At 48.1% G+C, this 19367-nt stretch overlaps 1 long non-coding RNA gene across 3 annotated transcripts in view; it reads right to left on the reverse strand.

Moving 5' to 3' along the window:
* Nucleotides 1-3299: 3299 nt before the first annotated feature.
* The window catches only part of LOC112551675, a 44054-nt gene continuing 27986 nt past the window's right edge, over nucleotides 3300-19367 (reverse strand). The window contains exons 3-5 of one of the 3 annotated variants that reach the window (XR_003095979.1): nucleotides 16244-16397; nucleotides 11151-11416; nucleotides 3300-5484 (exon numbers count right to left, since the gene is read on the reverse strand). This is a non-coding gene — a long non-coding RNA (uncharacterized LOC112551675). The remainder of the gene's footprint in view (nucleotides 5485-11150; nucleotides 11417-16243; nucleotides 16398-19367) is intronic. The other 2 variants (XR_003095978.1, XR_003095977.1) reach the window with 2 other exon arrangements.

Consider the following 19367-nt stretch of genomic DNA (forward strand, 5'->3'; position numbering starts at 1 on the left):
TTGGCGGGTGTGCAGATTGTCCAGGGCCTCAGCCTGGGGATGGGGGGGAGGAGCCCATCTCTGTCACAGCTTGTGCTTCTGGCCAGGCATTCTGCCCACTGCATCTCCTCCACCCAGGCCTCTTGAAACAGCTCTCTCTAGACCTCATAGATGTTATGCAGCACACAGGCTGTGATGATGACCCAGAGGATTTTGGCCTCAGTGGCCTTGAGGCAGGTGGTGAGGGTGCTTTAGTGTCCCTTCAGCCGGCTGAAGGCACACTCAACAAGGGTGTGGGTCCAGTTCAGGCACTGGTTGAAGTGTGCTTGGCAGGGTCCAGCTGGCCAATGTAGGGTCACATCAGCTAGGGGAGGAGTGGGTAGGTGGGGTCCTCAATGGGGAGCAGCAGGACCATCACTGCACCGAGCTGGAGGTCCAGCATCCCTGGCGCAAAGCACCTGCTGTCCACCAGGGCTGGCAGGGCAGAGTTGTGGAAGATATGGGCATTGTGGGTGCTGCCTGCCCAGCTGGCACTCATGTTTGTGAAGGCGCCACAGTGGTCAACGATGGCCTGGAACATGATGGCATGAAAGCCCCGCCAGCTGTAGTAAGGGCAGTTGCCATGGGGTGGGCAGGTGATGGGGATGTGGGTCCTTTCTAGGGCCCTGATGCACTGGGGGAAGCACAGGGAACAGAACCCCACCACCACCTCCAGGGGGTTATGCATGTGGAGCACCAGGTGCCCCAGCATGTCCTGGAAGGTGCTGCACACCTCCAGGATGGCCTCCGCAGAGGTTGCCTTGCCCATACCAAAGAGGTGGCCAACTTACTGCAGGATGGCAGGTGTGGCCAGTAGGGCTGTGTGAAATGGAAGCGTTTTGTTTCAACCAGCGTTTCAACGTTTTGACAGAACAGTGTTTCATTTCGACTTTTGCTTCAAGTCAAAACAGGTGTTCTGTTTCGTTCCATCAAAACGTTTTGCTGTTTCGACCCTGTTTCGACGTTTCACCCATAGGATATAATTCGGAAGGTCAAAACAGGTTATAACTTTGTTATTTCTGGCCTGATTTGGATGAAACTTGCAAAAATGGTAGCTCCTTCTGAGGGCATGATGGCTACCAAGTTTCAAGAAGATATGAGCAGGGAGTTTAGAGAAACTGCATTCCAAAATCTTGAGAGCAAAACTCATGTCACATATATGTGTTAAGCCAGAGCAGGGTCAAAACTGCAGGGGTGGTAGCCCCAGCTGAGGCAACAAAGTCTGCCATGTTTCAAGGAGATAGGTGCAGGGAGTTCAGAGAAACTGCAGCCCAAAATCCTGAAAGCAAAACTTGTGTCACGTGTATGTGTTAAGACACAGTGGGGGCAAAACTGCAGGCTTGCTAGCCCCTGCTGAGGCCATGAAGCCTGCCAAGTTTCAAGAAGATTGGTGCAGAGGTTTGGGGGGAACTGCACCCCAAATTCTTGAAAGCAAAGCTCATGTCGTGTATGTGTTAAGCCACAGTGGGGTCAAAGCTGCAGGGTGGTAGCCTCTGGTGAGGCCACAAAGCCTGCCAAATTTCAAGGTGATAGGTGCAGAGGTTTGGGGGGAACTGCACCTCAAGCTGCAGACAAGCAAAACTTGTGACATGGGTGCTTCTGCAACTGTGTCTGTCTTGGGGCACGGGGGTGGGGCTGCCACAGGCCTGGCTGCTAAGCTACTGTGTTACCAGTTACCAATTAATCATGATTCACTCAGGGACCAGCTCAATACACAGTACCTAGCTACTACATAACAACTTAATGAGCATGGATTAACACCTACAAAACCACAGACAGACTGAGGAGAAGAAATAATCAATACAGACAATCAACTGCCCCAAGACAGACACAGTCAGTTACACAAGCACCCATGTCATGAGTTTTGTCTGTCAGCAGCTAGGAGTGCAGGGCCCCAGAGCCCTTGCATCTATCTCCTCAACATCTGGCAGGCTTTGTGGCCGTAGCAGGGGCTACCATCCCTGCAGCCTTGACCCTGCTGTGCCTTAACATACACACTGTCACCCTTGTCACAATTTTTACTTGTCCGCAGCTTGAGGTGCTGTTTTCCCCAAACCCCTATATTTATCTCCTTGAAACTTGGCAGGCTTTGTGGTCTCAGCAGGGGCTAGTGTGCCTGCAGTTTTGACCCCGCTGTGGCTTAACACATATACGTGACATGAGTTTTACTTTCAGGATTTTGGGGTGCAGTTTCTCCAAACCCCCTGCATCTATATTCTTGAAACTTGACATGCTGTATGCCCTCAGAAGCAGCTACCGTTTTGGCATGTTTTATCCAAATCTGTCCAGAAATGACAAAGTTATAGGCTGTTTTGACCCTCTCCATTATAGCCTATGGACAAAACGTCGAAACAGCATTGAAACGGCAAAACGTTTCGACTTGCCTCATTTCGTTTTGAGGCTATTCCAACCATATCTGTTTCATTTTGATTTTGCTGTTTCAACCTGGAAGCAGGTTGAACCAGCATCAAAACAAAACTGGTGGTGAAATTTTGCACAGCCCTAGTGGCCAGCTTGAGCAGGGTGAGAGCCTGCCAGGTGTACTCAGAGAGGGGCTGCTATATGGTGGTGTCCTGCCACTCCAGGTGTGGGTGGAGCTGCTCCAAGAGGTCTTAGAAGGTGGCCCAGGTTATCCAGAATGACTCCAGCCTCTGCTTGTTGGCCCAGGTGGTCTGGACAATGTGCAGCCACTAGTTCTGGCTGGCCGGGCAGGCCCAGAGGAGGCTGGGCTGGAAGCCAAGGAGGGCATGGATCACCCTGAGTGGCGTCCAGGAGTGCATCATTGGCATCCCTGCCAGGGTCTGGCCAGCAGGAAAGGGTCTGGCCAGCAGCTGAACAGTGGCAGGGGGCCTAGGACAGTGTAGTGAGGCTTGCTAGGCAAGTGCTGAGCATGGGGGAACTGGTAGGGCCCAGACTGCTCTGGGCCAGATGGTGGTCTCTGTGGTGGACCAGCAGGGCAAGCACCATGGTGACCAGGAGCCTGGGGAACTGGATGTCACTGCCAGAGCCAGTGGGTGGAGCAGCCATGGTGTGAGGGGGTAAAAGCTATGGTGAGAGAGCTGCTGCATGCTGCCCCTCAGCTCTGCACGCTGCTTATGGCCAGAAAAATGGCTGACAAGGGAACAGGGAGTGGGCTGCCTTTTAAAGCTGGCTGCCAGCCTCAGGCAGCCGTGGCTGGAGCCTCCACATCCCCCTGGTGGCAGCAGAGACCTGCTGTGGCCAGAAGAAGTGGGAGCAGTTTGCTGCTAGGAGCAGCAAATCTGCTTCCATGTCCCTGCACATGTAGACGTGTGCCCAGGAGTGTTTACTCTCAAGTAGTTTCCTTGAGAGCAAATGCATGTGTAGATGCGCCCACTGAGGATCACTGCAGATTGTACTTTGATTTCAATTGGTAAGCAACAGAACCTGCTCTTACCATATTTCTTGCATATAATGCACAATCAAATTTCCATTGGCTGGTTTTTGGGGAAAAGTCATGCGGGAGGTGGGAGGGGTGGGAACCAGTGGCTGATTGCTGATTCCCCCCAGTGGCCGATTGCTGACCCTGGAAACACTGGCGGCAAAACAGGAAGTGACAGCAGCAAAACCGGAGGTGCTGCCGGTGCTTCTCTCGGCACCCCTGCGCCCCGGCTGGTGAAGGCCAATCCCTACACATTGCCTATGGGAAAAGGTGTGTTGCATGCGAGAAAATACAGAAATGGTAGGCACTTTCTGTGTAGACAATAAAATTAATCTTTAAAGTCCTAGTGTAGTAGCTCAGGTAGAAGCAGTGTCCATGGATGCGTTTTCTATCTTCATCTGTAATGGGAAGACAAACACAGAACCCAAAAACACTTATACTATACTCTCCTTTCATGTGAATAATACGAGTACTGCATTGACTGAAATGGCTCCCAGCTTATTTCCAGGTGGAATTCAAGTTATTGGCTCTGACCTATAAAGGCCCCTGTGATTTAGATGCACTTGTATCACTCCTCATACCTTTGACTGAAAGCTGCAGCAGCAAGGCTGATAACACCTATATTTTTATGGTTGAGACTTAAGACAGGGCTGCATAGTTGTTCCCATCATTTCTGTTTTTATATCATCAGGGTTTTTGTATTGATATTAAATAAATTGGGTGATTTGAAAAAAATCATCCTTGTTAACATGGTTGGGCTGGGTAACTCATAAGCTTCATTGTCTGTGAAATATCTAGAGATTGAAGAGATATGGACATAAGTTACAGCTTTGAAGGCTGCTTGAAAAACTGACCCCTTCCATTCCAAAATGAACCCCTATTGTTTTAGGAACACTTATTAAATTATGGATCTGAGGTGGGTTTCTCTGGCACCATGCATAGAATTAGCATGCCTTGATGTGAGTAACTTATTGCCACCTGCACTTTTACTTTACCATGTAGAAAAAATTATTAGAAATGTGTAGGGGCTGATTTTCAAAATAAATGGATTGGCGCACACAAAAAATACAAATGCAATTGTGTACTTAAATGGTAAGCATAGTTACAGAGACTGCATATGCAAATCGGGCATTTGCTTGCACGGGCAGCCAACTATGTGCACAATTAGCCTTTTGTATGTGCCAGTATCTGTTTTGGGCATGCAACAGCAACAATTTGCATGCATTAATTTTTTAAATTCACGCCTTTGATTCTTACAAAAAGCCTTCTGATTTCCCTGACATCTGCCATTTGTTTTAACCACTTGAACTATTTCTAGTGCTAATCCAACAGGATGTAGTAAAGTAATGGAGTGATTAGCAATGACTTTCTTTTAGAAGAAACAGGGTGATGTGTCATTTTTTGCTTTGTATTTTTAGAGTGTGTTCTTTTGAGGGTGGGGGATGTGACTGCAACTTGGAAAGAAGCTGGCTAAGATCTAATGCTTCCCAAATGCTAGATTGCAGTGGAGCAGCTCCCATAGGAGATAAACAAGTTAGTCACTCGGTGAGCTCACAGCCACGGTATTTCAGCCTCCATGAGAATTTGTCGCAGCCCCTTCCTGGGATTCCAGTGTGTGCGTGTGTGTGTGTCCATGTGTAACAAGCTAAAGCCTGTGAAGGGGACCTTGAGGAAGATGTCTGTGGACAATCCTGTGTTCCTAGGAATGATCCACTATTGTCTAGCCCAACCACCTGTTCCTTTTCCTGCTTGTCATATACTTGGCTAAGTGCCCAGCCCTCTCTTTTGCTCCAGTGTTCTCAGCAGCAACAGTGCAGAAGTCTCAAGCTTAAAGAAAATCTTACTGGTTGTGTCCGTGATACAGATCCATCATCTTTCCCTTCTGTAAGCAGTAGGGACATCAGCTTGCAATAGCATGTTGTTACACTGCAGCAGAATGCCAGGGTGTTGCAACCTGATGATGTTTCATTGAGATGCATCATCATGGAGGGATTCTACAATGTCATGTTGATCCATAATGTCATGGTCCAAAGGTATTTCAGGATTCAGTCAAGCTGAGGTGGAGCCTGAGGGACAGAATGTGAGACTTACATTGATAAAGTTATGAAACCTATGACTCAGTGTATGAGACGCTCAACATATAAGGCTCAATATGCAAGTCTTTACTTAATCCCCCTCTCACCCCATTATCTCTTCTATCCATACATATCACAGGCCTTTGCAATGTTCATTTATGTTAGCTAGACCCAACAGGCCATAAACCAATGGTTGTAGACCTGCAGCTTCTGCTGAACAACGTTGCCATCAAAGACAAATTCAGAGAGAGACTGAAACAGATTCAGTAAGGCCTAGGTGACATAAATAATGAATACACATTTAGAGTGCAGAGATGTGGGCAACAGATTTATTATATAGCAGTAGTTTGTAAAGTCATCAAAACAACATAGAAATGGTAGGGGGTTGCTAGCATTTACATCATCATCATTTTAAAAGAAATGGTTTTCCAAATGTTTTTACAGCTCCACACGCATAATCCTGATTGTAGTTTCTGGGTGCTACAGAGTAATATAAATATTAAACGCTGTAATCTAAAAATTGACAGATAATTAATTGCACCAGGAAACAGTTATTATTTGAGACATTTCTTCTCCCCATGTCATTGAGACCATGTTGGTGTCTGGCACATGCTGTCTGCTGCTTAGACTGGAAGCAGTGTAGTTACAACTATGTAGTGGTAGAGGTGAGCTAATTATCATGGGATTGGGTTAATTGATGTCACTCAGCAGTGCTAATTAGTCCAGCTCTGATGCTGTGTAGACAAGGGTACACTCTTCCAGTTTAGAAGGCAACCCATGTCAAGCAGGATGGTGTGCTCGATGGCACAGTTGCTAGGCGTAGTAAGCTTGTGATAACATGGGGACTTTCACATGTCTGTGTCTGTCTCCATGAAGTTTCATGTGGGTCATTCTTATGTTCCTGGGCGGACACTGTATCAGCATCAGGATAGCCTGGAATGTGTAATTCAAAGCAGAGAAGAGGTCCATATATAAGGCATATGTTGCTAGAGCCTGGGGTTGAATATCACTACTACGGTCACAGATGGCACCATGGAGAGGTGAATGGTTGCCTCTAGGGTTGACCAGGACACAGAAACTTGCTATGGAGTACCCATTAAAACTCTGAACCTGGGAATTTTCTTTTTCCCCTGCCCCCCACTTTAAATTACTCTAATTTGATGCTAATACATGGGTCACAAGTTGTTTAAAAAAAGCAACTGCCTACACAATTCTTCTCTTTCCTTCTCTCAGTTGAGGACTAATGATTGGATGTTATATCCGGCCTCTAGAATTAGCCTCTTGCCTGGGAAAGACACTGACAGCCCTGTCTGCAGATCCATCACTCCTGGGTTCTGAGGTCAGCGGCACATCACTGGGCTGGTAGGAAAGCATTTCCATATCCTACAGATGTATCCTCTTTTTGGCTTACACCCTGTGCGACAGGTCGCCATGGAAAAGATAATTGTCTCCTTGTTTTACTTACATTTGCATTCTTGAAGGTCAAGTGACCAGCTCTGCATTATTACACAACCCAGTGTAATAAGCACCATGATTAAGAAGAAGACAGGCAGTCTGATTAAGAAGAGGACAGAGAAATTCTTCTTTCTGGGACATCAGTTCATACTTGGCCAAGATATAGCAACAGGGTGAAAACAATGCACAGTGATGACAGAAAAGGACTCGGAAACTGTATGCTTGACTGTACTCTTGTCTTGCTGGGCAACTTTGGCAAGTCACAATCCTCTCTGTCTACCCAGTTCCTTCATTTCTAAAATGCTGGTAATATGAAAGTTGCTCAGAAAACAGAATACTGTATCTATTCCCTGGTTTTGATTTTGATGAACATGTAAATTGGATGGTGCTGCTGTCCTGGAGGCAGGACAGGACCTGGCTCTGTGTGTCAGGTCAGTGTCCATGGATGCTGGAAATAGCACATCCATGCTCAAATGGTTCTGAAATCTGAGAAGTTACTTAGTTGCTGTCTTCTAAGACGTTCTAAGAGGAACAGGACCTGACAGGATCTGTCTGTCTGTCTATCTATCTGTCATGCTTGGAATTTTCATTGGAACTGAATCACATCAGAATACTAAAGCCAAGTGCCAAGAAAAATATGCATGCTTCAAAGCTGTATGAATGGAGTAGAAATGCCAGTAACCATTCATCCAGGGTTGGAGGATGAACAGCAGCACCTTTAGAAGGTGAAGGAGATGAGGTTCTTTGGGGATGAAATAACACTCAAGATGGTTAAACCTTTCCAGCAGGTTTGTTTGCCACCAGAATACATAGTTTCATCGACATCAAAATATCTGCTTATATTTTTGTCAATTTCGACAAAATTATTTTGTGGGGAAAAGTCAAGGAAAGCTTCATTGTGTGTGCAGGGTTGTAGTGGTGGTAAGCTTCATTTTCCCAAGAATTCACTTAACTGGTGGAAAACAGCAAAGAGAAAACTCAGGTCTCTGAGTAGGATGGATCTAATGGTGCCACATGTTCTGATACCAGTGATAGGGATGCAAGATAGATCTGATTCATCAGCATCCTTCTTCCAGTGATCCACAGGGTAGCAGGAAGGGGTCTCTGCCTATAGGGCTGAGCTTTCAATGAGAGGGTGTCCCACCACGTTCCCAACAAAAAAAAGCTTCCTGTTGGGGAGAAAGGCAGAGGGGGATCACCTAAAAAAAACCCCCAACCTGATCATCTATTGTCTGGAAAGGGCTGATTTCTGACATAGGGTCTGACATATTGGTCCAGCTGATGTCCACCTGTGCTCATTTCCTGAACCTGGAGATGGTATTTTTTATCTCTTTGAGTCTTTGAAAACGTCTTTCTGCTTGCCAATAGAAGTGAAGCACTAGTTAAGTAAATCCAAGGGGATGCTGCATGAGGCTCTGATACTGCTGGATCACAGGAGAGGGAAGTCCATTGTACAATTAGTCTTTACAGCAGACTTGCCAGGTTTGACTTGCATGGATCAGGTAATTGTTTTGATGGGCCAGCAACATTTTCTGCCTTTTCACTACCTTAGCATAGGGGAGGTGGGGAGGTCTTGTACCTGGATGGCAAATTTTCCTGGCAGTTTTGCGAGGGCTGATATAGCCCTACAGACAGATCAGCACAAACCTCACTCATGGCTAAAGCAGCTGTGCACCAGCACAATCAGAGAGCGTGTTTCCCTACCTATGATCCTGCTAAGGAGTGCCTGAATGAAATGAACACCAGAGCCTGAAAACATGGAATGTAGCTGCTGTTTGGCATGTGCCCAGCGTGTGCCCTGCCCACTTTTAGTCTCTCAGTCTTGCCAGTGTTTACTGGCATGCACCCACCACTGCTCCAGTGGGAATGCTATCAGATCTTTACAGCATTTGGTGCTTTCCAAGTGGGAGCAAGTGGGTGAAGCACCCTTCATGGCAACACTATGAGGTGTGTTGTGGATGCCATATAGACAGACCCACCACACCCCTTCCAAAGCCCATTGGAATCAACGGGTGTCAGCCCACTGACTACAATGTGTGTTTTACTTTAAGCTCATAGGAAGAGATGATCTATTATCAATGTAGGCTCAGGACCCTGAATGTGACCTGGGCCAGTTTCTCAGAGATACAGGGTCTTGCTATTCAAGAGGTTTTCTCTGAGATGCACTGCTCTGCCATTGGACTCCCTCCTCTCCTGTCACCATGGAGACACAATTGCTTATTTATTTGTGTTGGTTTTTTACATTTAATTTAATTTATCTTCCCTCCCATTTTTGTGTTACTCGAAGGAAGGAAGGAAGCCCAGGCTCGGATGTTTATTCGTTCTGTCCTGGCTGATGTTCCCTTGGTCTCACTCCAGTGGCCGATAAACTGGCAGGGAACTGGAGCGTGGAGCACAGCAGAGCCTGGGAAAGGTCAGGACCCTGCTCTCCCCCCGTCCTTGCGTCATGGCCCCTCTATGATTAGCTCAGCCTGGGGGATGCTCTCTCCCAGCACTCCTCACACTGGACATTCTTCTTCCTTTTGCAGTTTTCCAGGAGAGTTGATAATGAATGTCACCCTGGTGTCTGGGGGGATAAGCAGTGAGCACGAAGTAGAAAGGACGATGGAAATACCTTTCAGCAGAGCCCATTCCACTGCAGAAGCTCCTAGAACTCCATCCAGCCTCTGCTAAGGTTTAAATTAGGGAGCTTCTTCCTGGGTGGCAGTTTGGTCTCGTGATTAGCACAGGGACTTGGGAGACAGAACTTCTGGGTTATCTTCATGGTTCCACCCCTAACAAGCAGTGCATGATTTCACACTCCTTCCTCAAGAGGGGTGCTGGAGGTCCTGTTTCTATGCTGTAAAGCCATGGAGTTCTTTCTTCTAAAAAGCTTAATTTTAGGGCCTAGTACCTTGAAGAGACTGTTCTCTGAGAGAGAGAGAGAGAGAGAAAGAGAGACTGCATAAAGCCTAGAGGCAGTCAAGCTCTAAAATGTCCCAAGCTTAGCAGTTCGTTGCTAGCATGGCTGAAGAACACCAGTTTCTGTAACTGATAACACACAAGGGGGTGATGTGGCTCTCATCATCTACTGTCTTTGACTCCTCAGCCCAAATGATCAGATACCCAGCTGCAACCTTCAGCACCTATTCAGAACGAGGCCCAAACTCCTGCTTTTGGATCTGTAGCATACCTGAACCAACCTGTCACCACTCCCCATTTTGGAGGTGAATTATATCCCACAACTCCAAGACAACAGGGCTTAGACAACACTGTTATTCCCCTTGGTGCCATATGTTTCCCTCACTGTGCCAAAGTGAAAGTCATCTCCTGTGCCTCAGTCTTCCCATCTGTGGAAAGCAGATATCTACCCATTTTGTCAAGTCCTTTAACATTTGGGGTGGGGGGTGGTGATAAAAGCCATATAGTATTACAATGTATTATTCAGCTGGGTAAAGGGGTAGTGGCAGAGTAGTGAAGGCTTCCTGCTGTGCCTCCAGAAGCCTGAGGTTAACCCTTGCTCTAGGTCTGTGCTGAAGATAGTCCCTAGCAGACCCACTTGTCAATGACTGGATGTATATCAGCCACTGCAGACCCTTGTGTGCCTTTGGTTACAGAAACTGATGTGCCTTAACCATACTAACCTGATGGTCTGCCTCAGCTCAAAATGGTCCAAACCTTTGTGCAGCAAGTTCCTATCCTAAACAGATAGTTTTCCTGACAAGTTTACCTTAGCAGTGCTTCTGCAGCCTGACACAGTGTTAGCATCCAAACATTATGGAAATATGCTTTGGTGCATGAGCTTTACAGTGTCCCTCTAAAGCCTGGATACAGCATGTATCTGTTTGGCTGGTTAATGGTGTCCTGTCCAGGTGACCTCCTGGATTTAAACACCATTAAAAGCCATGGGAAGAGGAGCTCCATGCAGTCTGCAAATCTGTCTGTAACTCATTCTTCAGCCCTTGACTTGAGCCATTAGGTTGTAAACTCCCTGTTTCCTATGAGATATAATATATGTTCGACATGGCCCATAATGGGCAAATATTTATGGGGTATTGAATATATGCCATGTATGAATGGATGAGTGGAGTATAACTCACTCAGCTGAGCTGGAAGGCCTGGCTCTTTGCTTCTCTCACTTCCTATGCAGTGTCCAGTAGCACACAGGGACTGCGTTCCAAGAAAACTGAGAATATGAAGTACTGATGCATTCAATTCATTACCATCCTGTTGTAAGGCTGCCTTATGACAAACAGGCAGGGCTGGAAGATGGAACTCCTGGATTCTGCTCCTGGCTTGGCCTGGGACTCACTTCCTGGTCCTAGGGAAATCACTTCCCCTCTTTGTGACTTGGTTTCCTCATCAATGCAATGGGGATAAAAACGTGGACCTTTTAAGATGGTTTGGAAGTGCAATTCTTTGTAAAGTGCATTGAGATCCTCAGGCAGAAGGTGCGGAGTATGCTGTTGTGAGAGGTACTGTAGAAACACTTGGACAGAAAGAAAAGGAAGAATGTTTGTTACTAGCAGCTCTGTTCATTTCACGCTGTGACTAAAAGGGTAATGCTGGACCAGGTGGGTTTTCAGCAGCGGCAATCCCAGGCACAGCAAACTCCAAATCTAATGGCTCTGAGCACATTGTGATCTGGCTGTTTTTGCTGATCGCTCCTTTCACATGACACCAGGAATCCTGGGAGTTGTTGCAAAACTCTTTCTTACAATGGCTGCTTGCCATATCCCAGCCTCAGAGGACCACTTGGGTGATGAAAATGGGTTTCTCTACAGGACAGACCTTCCTGCCTTCTCACCCTTCTTGGCAGGAAGAACAAAACAGGCAGACAGGGGACTGGGGTTGAAGTGGCCCAGAAGCTGCAAGATGTGTCTGTACTTTCTGCCATTTGTGAAGGAACTAGCGTAGGATCTGGGTTCAACTTCTAGCTCTGCCAGAGATGTCCTCTGTGACCTTGGGCAAGTCAGTATCTGGACATACAAACAAGTTATTCCACAGTGGCTTTCCTGCATGCCAGCTGCTTCTTTTGGCTTGATTGCATGCCAGCTGCTTCTCAGCCACAGCCCATGTGCACGCTCTTTCGCTATGGTAAATGAGAGCTAAACTGTGGTAACTTCCCCTTCCTCCATTATGGATGAAGCTATTATGGTTTAACTTCCACTTCTGATGGTTTAAGAGTGCACACATGAGCAGGTACCATAGAGCAGCTGATGCACAATAAAGCCCTTACCCCCTTTCAATCAGTGGTAAATTTCTCATGTGTCCATATCCCTGGTCTCTCCAAGCTTTAGGGACCTCCATGACAACACTTCTGTCTCTCACAGGAGGGTCGTGAGATAAGCTTCACAAAGCCTTACAAGTCCCTGTGATGTACCAAGAGTCTCTTGGTGCCATTTCACTTTGCTTCACTTTTCAGAATTGGCTTTCATGCAAGGATATCAAAGCACTCTATAAACACTGATGACTGAAACCTCACAGACCCCTGAGAGGTGAGTGAATGTCATCACCCTCATTCTCATGGGTGGAACACGAGGTACAGAGAGCTCATGCTCCAAATTCCATTTGCCATTATCCTGGTGTAAACCCAAAATGACCTCAACCAAGCCAGGGTTTTCATTTGGATTTGCACCACTATATTCAGAGACCAGCATTTGGCACTAAGATCATGCGCATACAGGGCAAGGCAGTGTTGTACAAAGATACCTGAGCTATTTCTGCAGGCATGGTCTGCAGAGCTGGAAGCAGTATAGCTGTTAGTACAATGCTCCACCCAGACTAATTAGCCTCACTGGGAAGGCCTGATTAGCCCAGGTACAGCACTGTCCTAACCCATGTATGCTCCTGGTTCCTAAGTTAGCTTCCTCACAGCTAGGTCAGGGTATCTCTACAGGGCACTGCTGTGTGCATGCTGACAGTCCATTGCCCCCAAGAACACCTGCCCCTGCTCTTGCAAGCCCCAAACCTCAAAACAAGGCAGGGAAGCCCACCTCAGGACACCATCTTGAGATTCCTGTTTCCAGGATGCTTAAGAATGGGGAAGGGCGGGGGACTGCTCTCAAGGCAGCTTCTCTGCCTTTTCTGCACATTTGGCATGTGCAGGTAGGCGGGGTGTACTTTTTGATAGCATTCTTGGGGGGGTGAGGGGCATGGGAACAGAAGAGACATGTCCCCAAGTGACTTATTTAGCATTATACAGTGAGAGAGCACAGATTAAAACCCAGGGGTCCTGTCTTCCAGCCAGCTGCTCCATAGCCACCCAGGACAACACTGATGACTGGGGCCCCAGTTTCCATTTTGCCCCTAGGTGACTGGGGCCCCAGTCTCCATTTTGCCAGATTATTCCAGTATCCGTGCATGCTGTTTGATTGCTAGTGCCCATTCTATGCTCAGGGCCTGGCTCAATACCTATCTGAAATTCCCTCCCAATGGTACTCAGCAGATTGGTGGGTGGGGGAGCTGCCTGGCTGACAGACCAAGGACACCACATGAAAGACCCTGTGTCATTGGAAGCCCAGGTCACTGCCGATGCTGGGTGCAACAGCAGCCACCACTTTGGCTGCCTGCCTGCTGGTCTGTGCAGTAATTCCAGATGATAATATATGGCTTTGATGCTGCTAATAGGAGCTCTCTCCCTACATTTCCTCCTTTCAATCTTCCTCCGCCCTCAGCTTTGCAGGGTCAATAAGTGACTTGCATTAAGGCAGACTCTCCATCAGTTCCCATGTGCCTAATGCAGCCAGGCCTCTGCCATGGCCTCTGATTTGTGTGGGGCATGGGTCTTGTAGCTGGGAAGGTGAATCCCCCAGGTGGTTTGGGGGGCTGAGGAAGGGAAGGGAGATGAGCCCTGTAGAATCCCCGAGTACAGAGTCTGTTCCCACAGCGTCACTGACTACAGCGACTCCCCTCAGCTTCTCTCACTACAAGCTGGCAGGCTCCTTCTCTTTTTGCCCTTGCCCTCCCCCCTTCTCTCTGTCTCGCTCACTCCGTCCATCAGCAGACAGTCACTATTGATTTTCCTGTTTCAGCAGACCCCAGCCGTTAGGCGAGGCCACTTACTCCCTGTTGTATGGGGCCCTGTGAACTCTTAGAGACAATACGTGCTCCCCTACCCTTCAGTCCCCAGGCCTACTTGCCACACTGGAGCATTAAATCTTTTTTGAGGGGGGAGGGCATATGAAAATGCAGCCATTGCTATTGCTTTCTAACAGTGGTGCTGCCTGTGAAAAAGGCTGGTGGAATTGTGAACTGGGAGCTGTATTATGGGTGACTGTTTCCATCCCCCTGTATTTCATTTGGTGTTGAAGGACTTTTTTATGCTTGCTGAGGTTCTTTTCTTGCTCTCTGCCCATGCCTTTAGCCCATGGCATGAGCTCAGCAAACTCATCCTTTGGATGGGCTTTTCATCCTGAACTCCTCAGGATCCAGACCAATTCAGTCTCCTAGTACAGCGGTTCTCTACCTTTTGCACCTTACGTCCCACCAACCATTTTGTCAAAAACCCCTGGTTCCACCATGATAAAAACAAACCCCCACAAAATTGCACTGTTCGAGGTATCTGTTGATTCATCTATTTGAAGTGCTAGCAACTGATTTTTTTCAATCGGGCCAAGTCCCATCTACACGACCTTCAAGTCCCACCAGTGGGACACGTCCCACTGGTTGAGAAACACTGCTCTAGTATCTCTGGGAAAATTGTCTCCCTTGTCCTCCCGCCCCCTCATGCCTCCTCACTCATGCCCCTCGCTAATTAGATACATCTGAGTCATCCTGGTGTCTTTCAGAGCTGGCCAAGGAGGAGGTGCAGCTGGGTTCAATCACACTGAATTTACATGGTGACAGTTTCAACTCTAGCTGGTTTGCCAGGTGAGAGAGTGAAGACCTAATTATTAATCTAGAGGCTCAGGTGCTAGTGCAGGAGAGGGGGCACTCGGACCCCTAGTATTCAGGGCTGTCACTCCTCCAGGATGTGACTCTGAGGCTAGGGATTCATCTAAAATTCGTCCGAGGACAATCATGTGGGAACTCCAGTAGCTTTCCCTATGGACCCTGGAAACCTAGGGGACTCGTAGCTTCTCATGTCAGACCCCAGGAACTTGGGATTCAGGAATCGTGTAATTGAAGCCCCTGGGGATTGTGTAAACTCTTTAGAGGGAATCCAGGAAGTCTGTAAAGTATTCATGGAGGATGGGAAATGCCTGTTATTCCTTGATCCCTTCAGAAGAATCCTGGTAAACCCAGAAGTTCTTCATCCAGAAAGCAATGGAGTTCCTGAGGAAAGGGATGACAAATTCACCCCTCCTTACAGGTTGGGTCCAGATGTGGTAGTGGGACAAGCAGTAGCAGCCATGAACAGTTGTTTGTCATCCCTCCCACTGCTGACCCACATCCCCAACCGGGCTCAGTTTCTGGGATTTTGGCTGTGGACCTTGCCCCTGCTTGCCCAGCCCCCAAATATCTGGCCCCTCTGGGAGTCCTACAGGCCAGATAACATGGCTCCATGGACCATATCCAGCCCTGGATGATATGTCTGACACCCCTACCTTAAGATCACTCCCAGAGGAAATCCCACATACTTTGAGGGAGCTTTGAGGGGGTGGCCAGGAAGACTCTGAGGGAACAGTTAAGGGGAGTCTCCTCTGCCCAGGGGTGGCACTAGGGGGAGGCTTGGGGGGCCTATAGCAACCTCAAAATTCATCTTAGCCCCGCCGTAGCCACCCCTCCCAGCATTGCCCCTGTCCAAGCCCCCTGCCCCCACCCTGGGCTGCCAGTGCCCACCCTGTGTAGCTGAGCCCACTCCACTCCCGCCTGTAGCCCACAGAGATGTGGCACTCCCAGCCCTGCCCAGACCAATCTGGTTGCATAGACTATATATATATTCTCCTTTTGCAAATAACATAGATAAAACACATGTTTAAGTGGGTATTGTTAAACAAAATGAATAAGTATGTTTGACCAGAAGATGTACAATGCAGCCTCCCCCCACAATTTTCTGTCTAGCCCACATCAGCCCCCTCACTGGGAAGGGGCTGGCACCGCCTCTGCCTCCGTCCTTTCCAGCGTGCTGCATAATTTTAACAAAGATCCATTAGAGGGTCGCTTGACAGCCCCCACTCATGGCATGACATGATGAAAGGGACAAGAACACCGTCCACACAGAGAGTAGGTTAGATTATGATTTATATTAGGCTAAATCTCAAATTAACTTTACTCCAGAAAAAAGGAAGTGTCTGGGAGGCCCAGCCAAAGATGAGTGTATAAGGCCCCATCATATCCAGCCAACCTCCATGTTACATATTTATTTCCTGACCTTGCCCAACTCCCACAAGTATGGGTCCAGTGCTCCAGCACCATCCATTTTCAGGGCTAGTTGATTCAGCAGGTGAGTTGTTATGTACTTCTTAGTGAATTCCAGCTTTCATGACCCAGTCCCAAGGAGCTGCAGTCCAAGCTAGACAAAGACCCTGCAATTGAGACCACAATTTCTTTAAATTTCAACTCTGACCCTACTTAAAAGACGCTTTCCCATTTATCAACTTGATGTGCAAAACACCCCTGCCTTACAGGGATAAGGAACTGACATGACTTAGTGAGCTGTTTGAGGCAGGGATATCATACTGTTTGTATACACAGCGGGCACGTCTACATGTGCATTTAAGCACGGCTAAATTTAATGAGCATTAAGCTAAAGTGCATTAAGTGATTTTTGGCGGGTGTCTACACATGCAGGACTTGGCATTAAAGTTAGTGCACTTGGCACTAAAGTTGGTGCCAAGTTCCTGCAGCCCTGCCATGTGCCCCTAGTGGCTAGGCAGACCAGGCACTAAAGTTAGTGTCGGGTCACTTCTACACGTGTTAATGCACTTTAATTGCACCTAAATTTGATACCTGCATTTGCAGGTGTGACCGCTGGGTCTTGAGTAGCCGGTCCTGTGCTACTTTGGCTTGTGCATGGAGGGGTGTTCTACCTGTACCCTCCCCGACAAACGCCGTGCTGGTGTTCCCTCCATGGGTAGCTTTCCCCTATCTCGCCTGCCACAACTTGAATGTTCCCTAGTGGTGGGGAAGTGGCTATTCTGGGGTCTTCCATGGCACGGGGTCCCGATGGTCACTAGCGGGGCTCCACCACCCCTACACCCCGTCCTCATGCCACCTCGGTGAGTTGGTCTGATTTTTGCAGCCCTGTACCTCTTCCTCTATTTCTGTAGAGCCTTGTGATTGGACTCCCCTCTTAGGATCCCGGCTTCCGTGGCCGACGGGCTTACTCCAACTTTTCGTTGTGCTAGTCGGCCTGACTCCTGGGGCCTATAGTATCCTAGGAGAAGCTTTGCCCAAACCTCAGCCCAGCAAGCCATCTCATAAATTCTTCACTGCTTCTCCTCCTCCTCGATCCCTTTTCCACCTCTCAACCCCATCACTTGGGGAAACTCAAAAGAAAAAACCTTCCAACAGAAAGAACAAAAAAACCAACTCCCTCCCCAGGTCTCTTACCTCAGAGACCCTGGGCTCCAAGCTCCCTGCAACTTGGCTGGGAGCGAATCCCTACTCAGGTTTTATTTCTCTCTTCTACTCCTTCTCTTAATTCTATAGCCTGGGCTACCTTGTTCCTCAGCCCCTGTGGTGTTCTTGTCTGGAGCCCGCTCTACTCTCCTGTAGGTGGTGGGATCTCCCTCTCGCCCGGGATGACCCGTTGTGTGCTGTGCTGTCTCTCTGGCTGCCTTTGGTGTGGCCCGCTCCCTGAGCAAGGCTCCTCCTCTTCCCTCCGCCTCACGCTACTCCCACCTGTGGAGGTAACTTCTGCGCAGTGTCTGCTGTTCCCCCTTCCTTTGGAGCTTCTGTTGGCAGGCAGAGTTGCTTCCCTCTCACCTCCGGCGTTATTATCCTGCTCCTACCCCTTGAAGATGCAGTGGGCACCAGGAGCCTCCTTTGACTCCTCGTTCGCCGTTTCTTTCTCCTGGAGATAATCCCGGAAGGGACCTGGTGTCCCCGTACTCTCTGGCTCCTTCCTCTCTCCTCCTCTCCCTCGTTAGTTGGCTTCCTTTATCCCCGCCATGCGGGGCTTCCTCATGATGTCACTGGCCGGCCCCAGCTGAATAAAGGCGCAGCTAATGAGCTACGCAGGCTTTTCCTTTGATTCCTGTTGCGTCGCGCCTCCTGTTGAAGGTAGGCAGATTTTCCTAATTTTTTCCTCCCTGTTTGTTTGTTTTTCTCTCCTGGGACAGCAGGTATCAAATTTAGGCATGATTGGCCTAATTTTGCCATTTTTAATGCACGTTAAGGGCGTGCACGTGTAGATGTGTTTCTGTAATACACATTAAATTAGGTTAATGCACATTAATGCATTAGCCTAATGCATCTTGTAGATGCACCCAGTATCTCTCAGGATAAGTCCCTGATCACCACAGGGGCATTCAGGTGCTACTGCAAAGCATGTGAATATTAGTTACAGGTCCCATTTTGACACAGGTCCCATTTTTGGCTTCTATTGAGAGGTTTGTGTGCCTGTACATGAGCAGGTTCCTGGGCTTCCACAGGGTGTTTCTGAAGTAGATGAATTGATCGAAATGGGCTGTTGAGGTCCCTGCTGCTTGGAGATGTGCCCAAACAGCACTGCAGGTCCTCTGAGGTTAGGATTTTGAACTGGCGAGTACTGTGGTCTTCCTCCTGGAGACTGGATATGTTGGCCACAAGGGGGTACATGCATAGCAACGTGAAATGCAGTGCCTTTGGAAACAGCCCCACCAGGACCTGCTTAAGATTCTGTCCATTTCTCTGCCCCAGAGCGAAGTGCAGTATAAAAGACTGTGTGGGTCTGCAAGCAGCCAAGGCCTGGGGATGGACATAGGCAGGCAGTGCTGGAGAATCCTGATGAGCAGGGATCTTGGTTTTCCTTGATAAAAAAAATCCCCAATTTTCGGGTTAAAAAAGTGACTAAAAATCCACGTTTCCATGATTAAAATGAAACACTACTATACATATATTTATATATTAGCGGTGTTTCATTTCAATCATGGAAACATGTGGATTTTGGGATACTTTTTTTAAATTTGAAGATTGAGGATTTTTTATCATAGAAAACCAGGATCCCTGCTGAGCAGGCTATCAGGCAAGGTCAGCTGGGAGACAGATTACTACAGCAAAATGCTACCTTGGGCAGTAGAGACATGACCCAAGCCTCACAATGAATCCTGAGGGAGATAGTCTGTCCCTGACAGAGGCTGAGCAGTGAGGCACTGCCTCCCATGCATGGCTTCTGCACAGTCACATGGCTATGCCTTGTCTTGGGGAGGGGGGACGTGTACCCTGACTATACTTCCAGGGACATCACAACATCCTTACGCCCCACTCCAGTAGGATCAGGGGAAGACAACTGTTTACACAGCTAAAATAACCCCAGCTAGCTGTTTTACCATGTGTCATAGCTGCGGGCAGAC

The sequence above is a fragment of the Alligator sinensis genome, unplaced genomic scaffold, assembly GCF_000455745.1.
Source record: "Alligator sinensis unplaced genomic scaffold, ASM45574v1 scaffold27_1, whole genome shotgun sequence".
Lineage (NCBI taxonomy): Eukaryota > Metazoa > Chordata > Crocodylia > Alligatoridae > Alligator > Alligator sinensis.